This window comes from Moschus berezovskii, chromosome 4 (genome assembly GCF_049115385.1).
Source record: "Moschus berezovskii isolate FMDL1 chromosome 4, NW_MosBer_1.0, whole genome shotgun sequence".
NCBI classification, from domain to species: domain Eukaryota; kingdom Metazoa; phylum Chordata; class Mammalia; order Artiodactyla; family Moschidae; genus Moschus; species Moschus berezovskii.
This window is the reverse complement of record NC_142463.1, coordinates 16876151-16893558: the sequence shown is the minus strand read 5'-3', so window position 1 is coordinate 16893558 and position 17408 is coordinate 16876151. Positions and strand designations below refer to the sequence as shown.

General features: G+C 40.8%; 1 protein-coding gene across 3 annotated transcripts in view; it reads left to right on the top strand.

Annotated features, from left to right (window-relative positions):
* The first annotated feature begins 223 nt into the window (after positions 1 to 223).
* FOXJ3 (forkhead box J3) overlaps positions 224 to 17408 on the top strand; it is a 154599-nt gene continuing 137414 nt past the window's right edge. For 2 of the 3 annotated variants that reach the window (XM_055403887.2, XM_055403884.2), the window contains exon 1: positions 742 to 880. The gene's annotated coding sequence lies outside the window, so the exon portion shown is untranslated. Of the gene's footprint in view, positions 283 to 741; positions 881 to 17408 lie in introns of those variants that run through there. The other variant, XM_055403886.2, reaches the window with a different exon arrangement.

Below are 17408 nucleotides of genomic sequence, written 5' to 3'. Positions count from 1 at the left end.
AAAGTTCACAAGTCGCCCAACTGCTCTTCCAAGTGCTCCACCTGTTGATAGCAAGGACCATAACCTGGGCAGCTGCTTAAGAATCAGAAGGGCCTTTAGAGTTTCATCTCCTTTGTTTTAAAGAGAAGGAAACCAAGGCGAGGCACAGGAGAGGCCCCGGCGGAGAGATGGGTCTAGAACCCGGGACGTGTGGCGTTCTGGAAGAAGAGGTGTCCTGGAGGTCCAAGGTGCCTTTGCTGGGGCCGTAGAAGCCGCGGTGACCGGTGTCCCGGAGAGGATAAGGTACCTGTTGCTACGGTGAGGTGAAGGGAGCTTGGGGGAAAGGCGCAAGGCGCCCTTCCCCCGGGACACATGGCCCCGGGATCCCTGGGGAGGGTTCAAGGCGGAGGTTCCTCTTGTCTTCAACTAAAGGGCCGCCCCCACTGCCTTCACTCCCTGGCCGCCACTCTGAGGGAGAGAACCCGCTACTCCCCGCCTCAACAAGTCGCTCGGAGCTGTCTGCGGAGGCCTAACACCCGCTTCACGGAAGCGGGGCCCCAACTCGGAGTCCCAGGGCACTATTTGCCCCAGCGGAAGGATCTCGAGCTCATAGCCGCGGTTGCGACAGCAGCGGAGCAGTGACGCCGCCGACGCCGCACCGGTGGCGCAGCGACGTCGCGGGAGGCGGGGGCGGCGGCGGCGGCGGGAGGGGGAGCGGGTCGGGAAGTAGTTCCGGGTGCGCGGCCCCGGATGTTGGCTGCTCCCGCTGCCGCCGCCGCTCTCGGCGCTGCTCCGGGCCTCAGCGGCTCGCACCAGGCGCCGTTGGGACGTTTCCCGGAGGGCGGAGACGCACACAGCGGCCGGGGGCTCGGCCGGGCCGTCCCGGCCTGCGCAGCCTGAGGTGAGCGCCCGCCGCCGGGGCGGTCGGGCCGGGGCGGCGGGCGAGGAGGCGGGGCCGGGGCATCTCCCGGGACGGAGGCAGGGGCTGCCCTCCGCGAGACGCCCTCTCCGTTCTCTCAGTTGCGGCCGCGTCGTGGGGCGGGCGGCGGGCGGGGCAGGGGGCCTGGGCCCAGGCTGAGGCCCGGCGAGCGGCTGGGGCTGGGTTCCTCCCTCCCCCGCGGCGCTTCTCAGCTGCTGCTGCCCCTCAGCAGGGAAGCCGCGGCCCCGCGCCTCCCGCCCCTCCCCCAGGCGGGGCCCGAGGGAGTTAGTCGGGATTCCCGGGGGCGTCGAGTCCGAGGACAGTGGCCGCCGTCTTCTCTCCGTGACCTGCCCCTGGCCTGGGCTAGCCCCCCTTCCCCAGCGCGATGCAGCTTCTTCCCTTCAAGCTCCGGGGTGCTTTTTGGCCGGCGAGGCGGCCAGCACCTCGCGCGTCAGGGGTGCCCTTCGGGGTGAGGGGGCCCGTGCGGGGGGCCTGCGTTCCCACCCATCCTGTCGCCGTGTCCTCTGTCGGCATTGGGCAGAGGCAGCAGTTCCATGCGGACGTGTTGCTGTCCTGTGTGTCTTGCATCCTGCCCACGTGGTAGGGTGTCTCCCCCCTCCCCAACCCCCCTCCAGTTTGCAGCTGGTGAAGAGGGAGGTTAAAGCGGGCTGTTTTTTTCCTCTGTGATTTCCTCCGGGTGGCGTGGAAGGTGTTAGGGTCAGTTTGCTGTGCCGAGGCCGACGGTTGGTCAGCTGGAAGAAGCAAGACTTGTACTTTCTGAGATTGAGACCAGTAAGGGACTTAGTTTCATTGACATTTTCCCCTCTTCCTTGAGTTGCTCTTATTCTTTTCACTACAGTTTAATACTAAAGAGAATAATAAGCTCTAGCTGCAGATGCATTGAGGTGTATAGTTTTCACTTCTCCGTTCTACTTTTTTTGTGTATGGTTGGCGAAGGTTTTTCTTTTCTGTATTGTGCAATCCACGTCTCTGTTGTTCCTGGTTGGATTCCTGAATGAGCTGAGTTGGATTGACCAGGGAGTTAGAGATTGATGGGGCATCTACCTTGTCTTTTTCTGATATACATTTTTCTTTCTGTTCTGTTTGCCAGTGAAACAGGCGTGCATGTCATGGATGTGTTATATGCATAGCTCTTTACTTGCAGGCAGCACTAGATAAGTTTCAGTGAGTCACTCATTTCGTGGGTGCTTTTTTATTTCACTTTCCCTCTCTTTCTGTTGAGCATCATTGTACTCTGGTTTTTGAAACATGTGTTTTGAGTAATTTCTTTTCTTAATGTCTCTTCCAGGTTAAGGTTTCCATCTTCCTGTGTTTTTGCTCTTTTATGACCACAGATTGCTCCCTTAACAGGGAACAGGCCACAGCAGCAGTGAGGGAAGCCTTTTATTTCTCCTAGGCTATAAGCAGATATTTATAGACGAGCATTGAGCTCCTCCTCATTTTTATGTTTGGGTAGCATCTAGAGATTTGATTAAATTTTTATTTTATCTTTTTTTAGGTTTCTGTTTTCTTTTCGTGTTTCTTGACGTTAAGATGAATCTTGTTTTTGGTTTTGTGTTGCTGAAGATATGAGGGCTTCCTCATGCTTTTATTAGGTATGTTTTTGGATGAGGTCGGGCGATTTCGATGATTCTCTTTGAATGTTTGTTTTTTTTTTAATATGGTACAATTGTTAGTATATTCTCCTGTGTATGTAAAATAAAAATACTTAAAGACAGATTCTATCTGCCCTCACTATGCTAAGTATGGGTGGGGCAGTGGAATATAAAGAGTGTTGTTCTGATACATTCTGAGGCATATTTATTAAGTCAGTATTTGTGTACTTTTGCAAAATACTGTGCTATGTGTGAAGTAGTCTATGTGCTATGTATGAAGAGACACAGGAAATAAAATATGTGGTCTCCTCTCACTTTTATTGGGGAAAGAACATATGCATCATTCAGAATTCCATGCAACATCAGGCTCCTGGTTGGGATAACAGTGCAGCCAAAATCAAAGGTATAAAGTGAGATTTGGAGAAACTGAAATTTTCAAAAGGTAAGAGATGTATTCCAGGAGAGTGAAGGGATGTTTACCAAGACATACACCGACAGTGTATCAGTAGAGGAGATATCGAGCAACATGATTGGCATAGAGCATCTTATTGGTGAATTATAATAATAAATAAGTTTAGGCTTGGTAGAGTAGGTATTGATGGAGGACCTTATTAAGGATATATAGTTTAATTTGATGGGATACCACAGTGGGTTATAAAGATTGGGAGTAAGATGAAGCATATTATTACTGAGAAAGATTTTCATAATTAGTTGAGCATTCTGGAGTAGGGAGACTGACTAGAAGGCTCTTGAGGAATTTTAGGAATAAGCTGATGAGGGTCTGAGATAAAATGGTGATGTTTGGAATAAAACTAACTAGCATTTATAGAGTACTGTATGCTGGGTACAGTGTTTTAAACTATATACATGTATTTAACTCCTAAAATCTTTATAATAAGGTGCTGTTATTTCTATGAAGGTGTTGGTTTATATATATAAAATAAGGTGGTGTTATTTCTATGAAGAAACTGAGTTACAGAAAGTTTAAGTAATTTGCCCTAAATCCCATAGAGAGTAAGCAGCAGAGCCAGAATTTGAATCCAGGCAGTTCTGCCTTTGAGCTTATTAATTTAGTCTTTAAATTACACTGTCCTATGAAAGAATGTGTAGACTATATAAGAGAATGTATGTTTGAGTAAAAATTAATTTGAACTTAGTGATACCTGGATGTGTGTCAAGGGAAGAGGGCGAATTAAACATTAAAAGATTAAAAGTCTAGAATTTTGGGAGAATGGCTGATAATGATGAGGAAATTAGGAAAGTGTCACTATAAAGATGAATGAGCCAGGGTGGGTAATGGTCAACACTTAGATTGTATACAATCAATTTTTCAATAAAAGATTAGCCTCCTGCAACTCCTGATAGTCTTTTCTGCTTGCCGGTTGGACTCTGGAAGTGTAGACTAGTTTAGTATTAGTCTAAGCAAAACAATCAGAAAAACAGATCTGCTCAAAAGAAACAATGTATAGGAATTACTTTGGTTGAGCGGTGTCACTGCTTTCCAGCCTTAGCAGAGAAACTCAAGGTTTGAATAGAGTACTCCTGTAGTGCGTCACTGTAAGATGATGTGAAATGTAGATTGTGTATTAAGCAGGGCTGTATCTGGTAGTAAAAACCATGAGTAGATGAGTGTTGGCCGGTAGCAGTATGAAGGCGAAGGAGCTTTGAGGGTTGGAGCTGTGGGGGACATTATAGGCTAATAGATAAAGAGTTTCTGAGAAGAACCAGGAAGCACATCAGTGCCACAGAAGCCAAGGATAGGAAGGGTAACATGGTTCAGTTCAGTCGCTCAGTCGTGTCCGACTCTCCGCGACCCCATGAATCACAGCATGCCAGGCCTTCCTGTCCATCACCAACTCCCGGAGTTCATTCAAACTCATGTCTACAGAGTCGGTGATGCCATCCAGCCATCTCATTCTCGGTCGTCCCCTTCTCCTCCCGCCCCCAACCCTTCCCAGCATCAGAGTCTTTTCCACTGAACTGGGACCAGGAGGTGATTTGTAACCTGAGAATTTTGAAAGGAAGGATAAAAGATTCCAGATTTGTTTTCTACAAAAGGCGTAGAGATGTTATGGTCTGGTGTGGTAATTCTTAGTATTTTCTCCTAATGTTTCCTTCAGTCTCATTCTTGTCCACATGTCAGAGCTGCTCAAATATTAGAAAACTCACTTTCTTTAAAAAAGAAACAACCTTGTGTTCTAAAGCCAGTGATTTTATACTTCAAAAGTTCTCTCAAACTTATTTTTCTTTTTTAAAACAGTTTTATTGACATAATTCACATACTATACAATTCACCCATTTGAAGTGTACAGTTCAGTTGCTTTTATTGTATTCACCAATTTGTGCAGCCATCATCCCAGATATCATCCCAAAAGAGAAAGTCTGTGTTCATTAGCTGTCACTGTCCATTTCCCCTTCATTTCCCACTCCTAAGCAAGTGCTAATGTACTTAACAATTTCTGTAGATGTGTCTGTTCTGAACATTCTATATAAATGGAATCATGCAACTCATGGTCTTTTGTGTCTAACTTTTTTCACTTAGTGTAGTGTTTCAAGGGTTATCCATTTTTGTATTATGTGTCAATATCTCATTCCTTTTTATTGTTGAATATCCAAAATCACTGCAGATGCTGATTGCAGCCATGAAATTAAAAGATGCTTACTCCTTGGAAGGAAAGTTATGACCAACCTTGATAATATATTAAAAAGCAGAGACGTTACTTTGCCAACAAAGTTCCGTCTAGTCAAGGCTATGGTTTTTCCCGTGGTCATGTATGGATGTGAGAGTTGGACTGTGAAGAAAGCTGATCGCCGAAGAATTGATGCTTTTGAACTGTGGTGTTGGAGAAGACTCTTGACAGTCCCTTGTACTGCAAGGAGATCCAGCCAGTCCATTCTAAGGGAGATCGATCCTGGGTGTTCATTGGAAGGACTGATGCTAAAGCTGAAACTGCAATACTTTGGCCACCTCATGCGACGAGTTGACTCACTGGACAAGACTCTGATGCTGGGAAGGGTTGGGGGCGGGAGGAGACGGGGACGACCGAGAATGAGATGGCTGGATGGCATCACTGACTTTGTGGACATGAGTTTGAGTGAACTCCGGGAGTTGGTGATGGACAGGGAGGCCTGGCGTGCTGTGATTCATGGGGTCACGGAGAGTCGGACACGACTGAGCTACTGAACTGAACTGAACTGATTCTGTTGTATGGGGCTTCCCAGGTGGTGCAGTGGTAAAGAATCCACCTGCCAATGCAGGTGATGTGGGTTCAGTCTCTGGGTCAGGAAGATCCCCTGGAGGAGGAAATAGTAACCCAATCCAGGATACTTGCCTGTAAATCCCATGGACAGAGGAGCCTGGGGGGCTGCAGTCCATGGGGTTGCAAAGAGTTGGGCACAACTAAGCACCAGCACAATTCCATCTTCTGACTCTACCACCTTTTATTTCTCCACTTATCAGTTAATGGACATTTGAGTTTCTCATTTTATCATTGTAATCCTCACCCTGTCAACTCCATCCATCTTATGGCTTTCTTTTAGATTATAACCTCTGCTATTCATTCTGTTAGGTGTTGGCGATATAAAGATGAGTATCACATGGCTCTTGAACATTCATATAGTGTGTTTTTGGCTTACATATGTTTTATCATGTGTTGTCTGTGTATCAGGCAACAGCCCTGTGAGGTAGGCAAAGTGTTTTTTAAGGTGAGCGATTTGAAATTTAGATTAGGTGACTTGCCCAAGATGAAGTCAGTGATGAAGCAATTAGATCATCTTAGTGTATGTCTGTTGCTATTTCCACTTCTTTATGCTGCTCTTCTAACTTAAAGGAGCCTCGTGTGAGTTTCTGGAGAATTAGAGAGGTTGGAAAATCCCATTGCTTAGGGAGTGAGTAACTTTTAATGTTAAACTTCAGGATTTAAAATGAGGTTTTTCTTATTGCATTTTGTCACTTGTTTGTGATTTAGATAAGTCATTTCATATTTGTGCCTTTCTTTCAGAACTTTACTGGTAATTAATGTGATGATGATGATGATAGAGGTAGTGATAATAATAGCTAACATTTTCTGAGGCTTTACTGTGGGTTCCAAAGTGTTCTGACTATATTTATTATTCATATAATCCTCACAACAACTCTGGAAGATAGATCTTATTATTACCAAAATTTTACAGATGATATAGGTACAGAGGTTAGGTACATTGGCTAAGGATATGTAGCTGGGAGTGGAAACAGCCAGGATTTGAACCCCTGCAGTCTGTTTTCAGGACTCAGTGACTCTTAATCACTGCAGGGTACTGTTACTGTGTTATGAATTAACAGAGGGTAATGTTTCAAATAAGGGTATGACCAGAATGTGAAGATGTGGTTTTGAGCATGGTTGGGGAAATAAACAGCAAAGTTGTTGACATTTTATCCACATTTCTTTACACTTCAGTGTACAGAGATACGTGTTGTTAGGCATCCAGGTACCTTTCTTCCTGTTTATCCTGCTAATAGCCTCTCAGATCAGAAATTGTATTTTCAGTGTTCTTCACTGTCAGCTTTGTTAGTCACTTAACTTTCCACATTGCCACTATTCAGAAACCTTGGCTTAGGACAGCTGAAGCTTACTATAACTACTCTCCTCAGCCTTCCTTTAGCTATGAATCTTTTTCATTTTGAACAGTTAGCCTTTCAGTCCTTAATGGAGGTACTCTTTGCCTTCTCCACCCCAAAACTCAGAAAACACCACAGAGGCATTTTATAGTAACTGTCAAAATTTTTGACCATCTTAATTGGCATAAATGGATTTTAGTGCACAAATAACAAGAACCAAAGCTTAATGTTTTGGTTAAGGAGATTGACTTATACAGAAATTGGAAAAGGCATCTGCTATACAGGATTTTGGATTTAATAGAATTTGTTATAGCCAGATCAGCAAAGCATTATTACTCTGGGCCATCTGCTGGGATATGGAAATAGCTTTGTTATTTGGGACCAGATGTATTTATAACAATGGAATTCTACTTATTTTAAGTAATCTTTTTAGTTAGGTACCTTTGGCTGCTGTTTTACTTGGCATGTCAGCTGATAACCTGAGAATGCAGTGTCTTTCAAAGTGGTTGTTTTCTGTAGACTTGAGACAAAACAACTGAAGTGGAGAGCAGATGAGACTCATATATGGTGTCTAGTACTGTCACAAGAGAAAAAACAGGGTAGACATGAATTTGATGTAAGATGATTAGGACCATATTCAATAAGAACTCTGGCACTGTCAAGTTTAGTTTCTAATAATTATGAAACTACTCTGGTTGCTCTCAGAATTTTACTGTAATCTAAGTGACTTCATTTTGGTTTAATCAGACCTACATTAACATTGCCTTAGTTTGACTTTCCCAGGTAAAAGAAGTCTGTTATGGGATTCAGTAAGAGACACTATTGCTTAGAACATAGTCCTAGAAAACTCTTTTGAATTGAATGCTAATAATTTTGGAGATGGAGAAAGTCCTTGGGTGGAATTTTTTAGAGAGAGTCTGTAGAAATCTGGTATATTGACTGTCTTTGTTTGGGCTGCTGTAACAGAATGCCACAGACTGGGTAGCTTGTAAACAACAGAAATTGATTGCTCACTGTTCTGGAAGCTGAGAAATTTAAGTCCAAGTGCCTTCTGGTAAGGGTCTCCTTCCTGGGTCATAACTGATGCTTTCATGCTGTGTGGAAAGGGCAAGGGATCCCTCCTGGAGCCTCTCTTAGAAGAGGCTAATCATGTTAATGGAGGCTCTGCCTTCATGACCTAGCCACCCCCCAAAGATCCCACCTCCTGATATCATGTTTAGGGTTAGGATTTCAACATAGAAATTTTGTGGGGGACACAAATATTTAAGCTATAGCATTGGCTATTTTTTCATTATTTTCAAATAATATGTATGTCATGGATTCTGTTGAAGAGTTGACTGATGATCCTAGGATGACTGTGTGTCTGAAGGAGAATTTTCCCAGTAAACTGAGTTTTAGTTGAAGTTTTTACCTGGAGTACAAAGCTGAAACCTGTAAATGAATTTTACTAAACAGAGTCCTTCCCAGAGGTGTATAGTGGTGTCAAGGATATAAGATTGATCTTCTGATTGATTGGTAAAATGCAGTGCCAGTGTGACCTTATTAAAGATTTCAGAAGTTAGAATTGGCTTTTTCCTAAGGCTGAGACCTGGCCTTATCTGTGGAACAGATTTGTGAGAGAATGGATGAGCGGAGGAAGACTGCTAGAACTCTGTAATAACAATTTCAGATTCTGTTTGCTTATAGAGAGATAGGATTGGGAGTGGGGTGCAGTGAGATCCTAGATTTTGACTGGTATGTATATGGGAACTAAAGTGTTTCTGTGGCTTGACATTACAACTTTGAGAAATTACAGACACAGCAGTCAAGTATGCTGCAGTTATGAGCAGGTTGACTTTTCTGAATGAAGATGGAGCAGACTGTCATGGCAGGAAAACAGTGTATGTCATCGGCTTTTGCTAGTGTGATTGGGTCTGTGAATTTGTGACATGGTTCACCTGTCTACCCTGTGTAAGGAGTTGTTAATGGTATTGTCTCATATGTATGTACATAGATAGGAATCACTGTCAGAATGACATCCGTGTGCATCAGGGCAAGTCATGTTTTATGTTTATTATAGGGCATGTGTGTATTGGAAAGATACCCACCTTAATTTGAGTAATACTTTATGAAAAGCTTTTTTTCTGATCTGTTAGATTTTGGAGCCTCACTCAATCCTGTGATGTAGGTAAGGCAACTAATACTTCTTTTGACAGATGGAGAAAATGAGACACGCTGAGACTGACATAGTGTTACTCAGTTATATAGAGCAGAGACAGTAGCCTGGATCTTGCATTCTGTTTCTAGTCTTGTACTCTGTAGTAGAAAGCTGACAAGATTTTTATGAAGAACGTACTTGGATTTTTGAGGTAGAAATTGAAGTTTAAGAACTTCAAAGGACCTGGGCTACTTGGAGTAGAACTTGTCTTGTGATGATGTCAGACGAAGGGACAAAAACTGTTGGGAGCAGCGTCTTCCTTTGCTAAATTTGGATCCTTTTCCAGTAGTTGGATGTATTTTTACTTCAGCTTGCATTCTTTGTGATTCTGAAAGTAAGAAGGAGATGAAATCAGAAGGGAAACGTCAAAGGATGACTAAATAGCAGATTTGGTCTTATTTTTATGAAAGTGTACATCTGTAAAATTTAGAGATTGAGAAATTGTACCTGGAACATGATTCTACCCATACTTGGGTTACTGCCATAGTGTGAATCTGTTTTCTCTTGTGCAGTGGGTAGAGAGAGTGACAGTATATAAAGAATTTTTAACTCCACAGAAAAAAAGACTGGGAAAGAAAGGATTTTTACATTGGGTAGTCTTTATTTTCTCCTTTGAACCTGTTTATATTTTCTAAGTTCTCTACCATGAGCAGATAATCATTTTTATAATCTTCTGTTTTCTAGTTTTTAACTAAGAAAACCCTGATTTTTATGGTTCAAATGAGAATTTGAAAAGTGTGAAGCATGGCACTTTTGAAGAATAGTTTAAGCACTTGGTGGTATTATAAAAGTATTTTGCTTTTTGGTCAGTTATGTTAATCAATTTTATAAATTATTTGATTATAATCTTATACGTCAAGTTGTGGGTGTATTAAATGTTTTGGGTTTTTCTTTGCATTATAAATTTGTCATTTAGCTCTGCTGATCAATAAATTAATTTTAGTCCCCCAGAAGCAACCAAGAACTTGGATTTACATATAAATAAATGATATAAAAATAGCACTTTTATAGTGAAAAACTAGATTTAAGAATCTACTCATTTGCTTTCATTTCCTTGGCAGATTTCTGGTAAGAAAAACAAAACTGTTAGTGATACTTCATAAAGTACTTGTTTTCATCCAGCAACATTGGACTCAGTTTTTCTCATTTGTTTGCTCATTTATTCAGCATCTAGTATGTCCTGGGTACTGGGGACACAAGTAACTAATAGGGTCCCTGCCAGCAAAGACGACCACTTTTGGTTTGGGAGAGACATCAGAGAGATATCCTAGGCGTACAGAGACATCTATTTTTTTCTGTTTTCTAGTTTTTAACTAAAAAGGCAGCATGACTAGCTTATTTATTTGAAGAACTTAATGCTTTCAGTGGTTTGGTTCGATGACTTTAAGAGAAGCTGATGGCTTCATAATTATTTTTTCTTACTGCAAAATACTGAAAATCATTGACCTAAAGAATTTCCTTATCTAAGGAACTTTGCTTACAGAAGTGGATGACCTACCTCTTTGTATCTGTTCTGCTTTGGGAGCGTAATTAAGAAACCTTGTGTTGATTCTTCCAGAATGGATACAGTGTGTGTGTGTTTTTTTTTTTTTTTCTTTTATTCTCTCTTCTGGTGATCCTTGAGCAATAAGGGTTTGAACTACACAGGTCCACTTGTACGTGAATACTCTTCAATAGTGACTGCTGCAGTACTACACGGTCCATGGTTTGAGTTCACAGATGCAGAGGAACTGCAGATATGGAGGGGCAGCTGTAAGTTATACTCAGGTGTAAGTTATAAACCTCATATTATCTGGGGATCAGCTGTACTAACAAATGAAAGGCTATTTCATATTTGAGCTTAATTTTAAGAATTTAATGTTGTATCAAAAGTTTCCTTTTGTCTAATACACATATCCATATGGACATACATCTTGAGTTAATCTTTTATTCAGGCCAGTGAGATATCCCACTAAAATGCTTGATACAGTCATTCAGCTATTCTTAGAATACCTGTAGTCACTGTAGCTGTAAGGTAGCTTGTTTGTTGCTAGCTCTAATTGGGGGGAAATTTGCTTCTAACTTCATCTCTTTTTCCTTCTCCTTTTCTGTGCAACATTGGAGACCTAGTTTGCCTTCTTTAACAAGATAACTCTTTAAATATTTGAATGTGATTATTCATTCAGCAAATATTTTTTCAGCACGTACACATTCAAGACATGGTTCCGGGCATTGTGAGAGATCCAAAGGTAGTTAAGGGGCATAGTCTCTTCTCAAAGAACTGATGTAGAGAAAGAATCAGGGTTTTGTTGAAAAGAGTGGTTTTGCTTATGGTCTGGAAAGCTTCTTGGAAACAGTGATGTTTGAAATAAGATGGTGAGAGGGTAGTCTACTGTGAGCACGTAATCAGAAATCTAGAGGTGAGGAGGAACAGTGCAAGTTAGAGAACCAGCAGGAAGGCTCAGCCTGGCTGTTTCACAAACTGTTTTCAGGGATATTGAAAACATTCACTGTTGTATTCTCAGTGCCTGGAGAAGTGTTGGCAGGTAATAGGGGCTCAGTAAATACTTGTTGAATGAATAGTTACATTTGGGAAATACAGAATTTCTTGAGTTATAAAGAGGTCTAGGATATAGAATACTTTGGTAAGTCCCTTAGAAGAGTACTTGACTCAAACTTTCTTGATTATGGAATGCCTGTTAACAATTTTTAAAACCCTCTGGAAAATATGATACTGGGGTCTCTATGCTAGAGCTGACATGGAAGGCTGGAAAGTGTTGTTTTTTTTCCTCAAGCTATACACACCCATTTTCTTCAGTCATTCGACATTTGGCTTCTAAACTCCTTGCCAGTCTGATATCCCTCCCTGCAAACTTTCTAGCTCGTAAGTGTTCGTAAAATGTGGTACTCAAAACAGAACACAATGCTCCAGTTGTGAACTAACCAGTGAAGAGTGAATGGGACTGCTACCTCCTTGATCTCGATACTGTTCTTCTAATGAACCCTAAGATTGTATTTTCTTTTTAGCAGCTGAGTCACTCTCTTGGCTCATATTCAGTCCTCATATTAATTTATAAGAAGTTCTTTGAGTCAATTCAGAAAGATTTCCTATTAGTAGAGCTAACAAATGAATGCCACCCCCCCCTTTTTTTTTTTCTGATTGAGTCTAGGCTGTTTTCTCAGAAGTACTAGTCATTCTTAAGCTTCCTGAAATGTGAGGGAAAAAAGAGAGTTGATTGTACAGTGCAGGAGTAACATTAAAGTCCAACTGTACTGCTGAGTATACTCAAAAGCTAGATAAAATGTAATGAATCTCTCTATACCTATTACAGTTTTAATAATTATTAAGCTGTTTGTCATATATGCTTCAACTGCCTTTTTTCCGTTTTCTCTTTTGCTTGAGTATTTTAAAATTGTAGACATTGTCTTTTCACTCCTACAAAGCTTAGTATGCTTGTCTAAAATATATAGACATTTTCTTACATAGCCATATGCTATTATTGTAGCTAACAGAATTAACAGTATTTCCTATTAGAGTTGTCCAGTGTCAGTTCATAGTAAAAATATCCTTGATTGTGTCTTTTGACAGTTTTTAATTGAATCAAGATTCAGACAAGGTCTACACATTACATTTAGTTGTTATTGTTTGTTGTCTCTCTTAACCTGAGTTCCGCACTTTCTTTTTGTCATAATTTCATTCTATCTACTTCTTTGGATTTTCATGTTTCTATACCAAGTTCTGTTACTATTGCTTTGGAAATAGCTGTAAGAGTTTTCCTTCATTTATAGCAATTTAGTAAACGTTTTGGACTATTATGTACAAAATATATGCTCAGCATTATGGCAGGTAGAATGGTTAATTTGACATGTCCCTGGCCTACTGGGAGGCCTGCGATCCAGTGGCAGAGACAGGTACATACAGAAATAATAGGAAAGAGATTATTTGCCTTTACATGGAGCATGCCTTGATTATATAACCTCCCATTTATTTTCCTGGTAAATGCTGCTAGTGGACATTACTTCAGTCATGTCCTGATCAGAAACCCACAGTTGATTTTTGTCTCTTGATTCAATCTAAGCTAGACTGTTTGGACCTGGCAGTCAGTGCTCCACTAATTCTCACCTTTACGTGAAGTGAAACTCCTCAAATTAAAAATACCTTTTTTTTTTTTTAAAGACCAAGTTTATATTGTCATGTAGAATTTTTCATTTCTCAAGATTATAGACATTTTGAGAGCAAAAATCTTTGTATAATATTGGAAAACTAAATAATTACTTTTGAAGAGTTCTGGCACATGCGTTGGTGGCCTGCTCTTACTGCCTGCCTACTACCTTCCCAGAAAGAGCTTCTGCCAGTTAAAAGTAAATAATTCAGTTCTGGATCTCTTCCCCAAAAGCCTCCTTAAGAAAAGCCCATTCAGTCAGTGATCTGAGTCACAGACGGCAGATACATGGTTTGCATGTTGTCACTTCCCAATCACCATGTCCATGGCGAACTACTAATTTTTTGTTTTTTTCAGACAGGATCTTCTCAGTGTAGCACTTCAGGCAACTACTACCTGTTGAACATAATTGGCAAGTGATATGAAACCTTTCTGCTGTCCCAGTCCTAAAGCAGTAGTTCCTGAATTAAGCTGTGAAACCAGAATCACCTGATACTTGTAATTAATAGATTCCCTAGGTTTCACTCTAGACTCTTGAATCAGAATTTTCAGGAATAGGATAGAAACAATTCTTAAAAGTTGGCAGTGGTTTGTTGACTGGCTTTGGGGACCAGACAGGTAATTCTTATTTTGTTAAAAAGCTGTAGCAGTGGAGACTATAGCTTCCCATCTTTCCCAGTTGTAGTACAGTATCTTATTCCTCTAACAATCATACTGTTCCGATGTGTTCAATTTATGTTTCAGGGGTATGGTGGATCTCTTGCTTTGAATTATACCAGGCGAAGCACATGAATCAAATGCCTGAGATAAAGATACGGAATCCAGAGAGGTGGCATCTTGGTTTTCTAAATATAACTGAGCATAAATTTAAAGCCTCAAAACTGTTCAGTCCTATGAGAGCTTATTCTTTATTTAGTGAATACCTTTATAAGTTTAAAATGAAAGAGTTCAACATTTTTGGAGTGAACAGGTCTTTAGAGTGTTTTTCATATTTCTTGTATATTCTTTAAAGATTTAAACATATAATGTGATTTAACTTCATATACCTTTGTCAGATTTTTCATGAAAGTAAATCTACAAATTGGGGAAACACTCTTTATTAGACCACATGATTTGATTTTGGGACCGGAAATTGTGGTTAAGTTATTGAGCAAAGTAGAGAGACTGAAGTTTCAAGATTATCCAGTGAGTTAATAACAGACCCAGAAATAGAATCCTGTGTTATTGCTTGGGTTATGATTTGGTTTGAAGAGGGCGGCCTGTGATCTGTTTACATAAATTTAGGGGTTTGGAAGAAGATTTAGTTCTGTGATGTTTAGCCAAGAAGCTCCCCTCCCCCACATTTACCACCTGTTTTATTGACACTAATCCTAAACTATAGAGGGTAAAGAGACAGTTCATATTTACACTTCCTACTTCTGAAACAGTCTTGTAAAGCTGAAGCTGATTGTTGGTTTGCCTGCTTTTTTTCATCTTCTGTTAATAGAGAATAAACAGCACTTTGCCGTAGTGTTTTTTTTTTTTTAGGAAGAGAGGTGGTATTGCCTAAGTAGTTGTTTTATAGGTAATGTTAGAGTGGTTTCCTATAGCATTTTTTCAGGGTTTGTACAGATGTATACCTAAGTGTATCTTTGTTAAGCACGTTTAATTAGTGTGTGGTTTGGAAATGGTGGAGCCCACCAGAAAACGAACTTTCCTGAACCACCAATGGTTGAAGGGGTTATAGATTTCCAAGTAATTGCTATAATAGAGTTGCTTTCTGATGAAGTTATTACTTTTAGTCTCCCCTTTTCCATTTTGTGGAATAGGGTTGGGGGGAGGTTCCTATGGCACTAGTGAGGAAAGAAGCAGGAACTTACAGAACAAGAGAATATTTGTGTGTGAATATGTGCTTAAACTTGTGAGCAAGTTTAAGAAACTTCAAAGGACCTCCCCACCAGCTTTATTGAGATAAAATTCACATACCATACAATATACCTATTTAAAGTGTAAAATGCAGTTTTTTCTGAACATTTTTATAGGGTTGTGTATGTTTTCCTCTCCCTCTAAAACAAGCCCCACACTTGTTAACAGTAGTCCACTTTACCTGCCTCCCTGTGCTTAGTCGCTCAGTTGTGTTAAACTCTTTTCGACCCCATAGACTGTAGCCCACCAGGCTCCTGTCCATGGGGATTCTCTAGGCAAGAATACTGAGTGGCTTGCCATGCCTTCCTCCAGGGGATCTACCCAACCCAGGGATCAAACCCAGGTCTCCCTCATTGCAGGTGGATTCTTTACATTCTGAGTCATCAGGGAAGCCCACCTGCCTCCCTAGCTCTATGAAACTACTAATCTACTAACCATAATCTAATTTAATATAAATTTTTCTGATTTGGACATCTGATATAAACAAAATCGTGTAATATATAGTCTAATTATTGGCTTCTTTCACTTAGTATGTTTTCAAGGGTCATTTATGTCGTAGCAGGTACCATTCCTTTTTATTGGCAAATAATATTCTGCTGTATGATTATAATATCTTATTTATCCATTCATCAGTTATTGGGCACTTGGGTTGTTTCCACTATTTTACTGTTATTTAATACTGCTATGAACAAGATTTTTCTCTGGTGGTATATTTTCATTTCATGGGTATATTCCCTGTAGAATGGCTGTGTCATATGGTTACTCTATGTTTAACTTTTTGACAAACTGCCAAACTGTTTTTCAAAGTGGCTGCACTGTTTTACATTTCCACTACCAGTGTATGAGCGCTTCAATTTCTTCAAATCTTTGAAACTTTTGTTATTGTCTGTTTTTTTGATTATAGCCATCCTAACTGAAGTATCTGATTACTTAGTATCTGATTACCTAGATGAAGTAGTAGTGTGATTCTGATTTGTATTTCCCTAATAACTAATGATTTTGAACATCTTTTCATCTTATCGGATATTTTACTATCTTCTTTGAAGAAATGTGTATTCAAGTCTCTGCCCATTTTTTCTTTTTTTTGCAAATGCTCTACCCCTTTGCTCTATCTCTAAATCTTTGGGCATTTTTAACTTGAGTTGCTTTTGTTGAGTTGTAATCCTGGGTGTACATTGGAGGGACTCATGCTAAAGCTGAAACTCCAATACTTTGGCCACCTCATGCGAAGAGCTGACTCACTGGAAAAGACTCTGATGCTGGGAAAGATTAGGGGCAGGAGGAGAAGGGGACGACAGAGAGTGAGATGGCTGATGGCATCACCGACTCGATGGACATGAGTTTGAGTGAACTCCGGGAGTTGGTGATGGACAGGGAGGCCTGGCGTGCTGTGATTCATGGGGTCGCAACGAGGTGGACACAACTGAGCGACTGAACTGAACTGAAAGGTCCTTTATGTATTCTGGATACCCAACTTGTTCTTCTGTGAATTTGTCTTAAATTATTTGCTTCAGAGGCAGAGAGAATTAGTGGATACAAAGTGAAAGTGAAGTCGCTCAGTTGCGTCCAACTCTTTGCGACCCCATGGACAGTAGCCTGCACCATGCTCCTCCATCCATGGGATTTTCTAGGAAAGAGTACTGGAGTAGGTTGCCATTTCCTTCTCCAAGTGGATACAAAGACTGCATTAAAAAGATTTGGTGAATTTTCAGTTAGATCTTAGTTTTACTTCTTTTGGGTTTATTCTCTTTCCAATCTAGAGGAACTTGGTTTATTTATTCATTTGAACAAATATGACCGCAGACTACGTACTAGGATTTGGGGATATAACAGACTGAAACAGAAACTTAAATCTGCATTCTGGTGGGACAGAAGCAGACAGTAAAACAAAAGTCATTATCAAGTCATATCAGATGACAAGAGCTATGAAGAATGAAACAGGGTAATGGGGATATAGTGTGATGGATGAGCTTTCTAACATGTTCTTCACCTTTCTTGATTTCTTAATCCGTTCCTCTCTACTCGGTTTGACCTTATTGTATTTTCTGTTTGT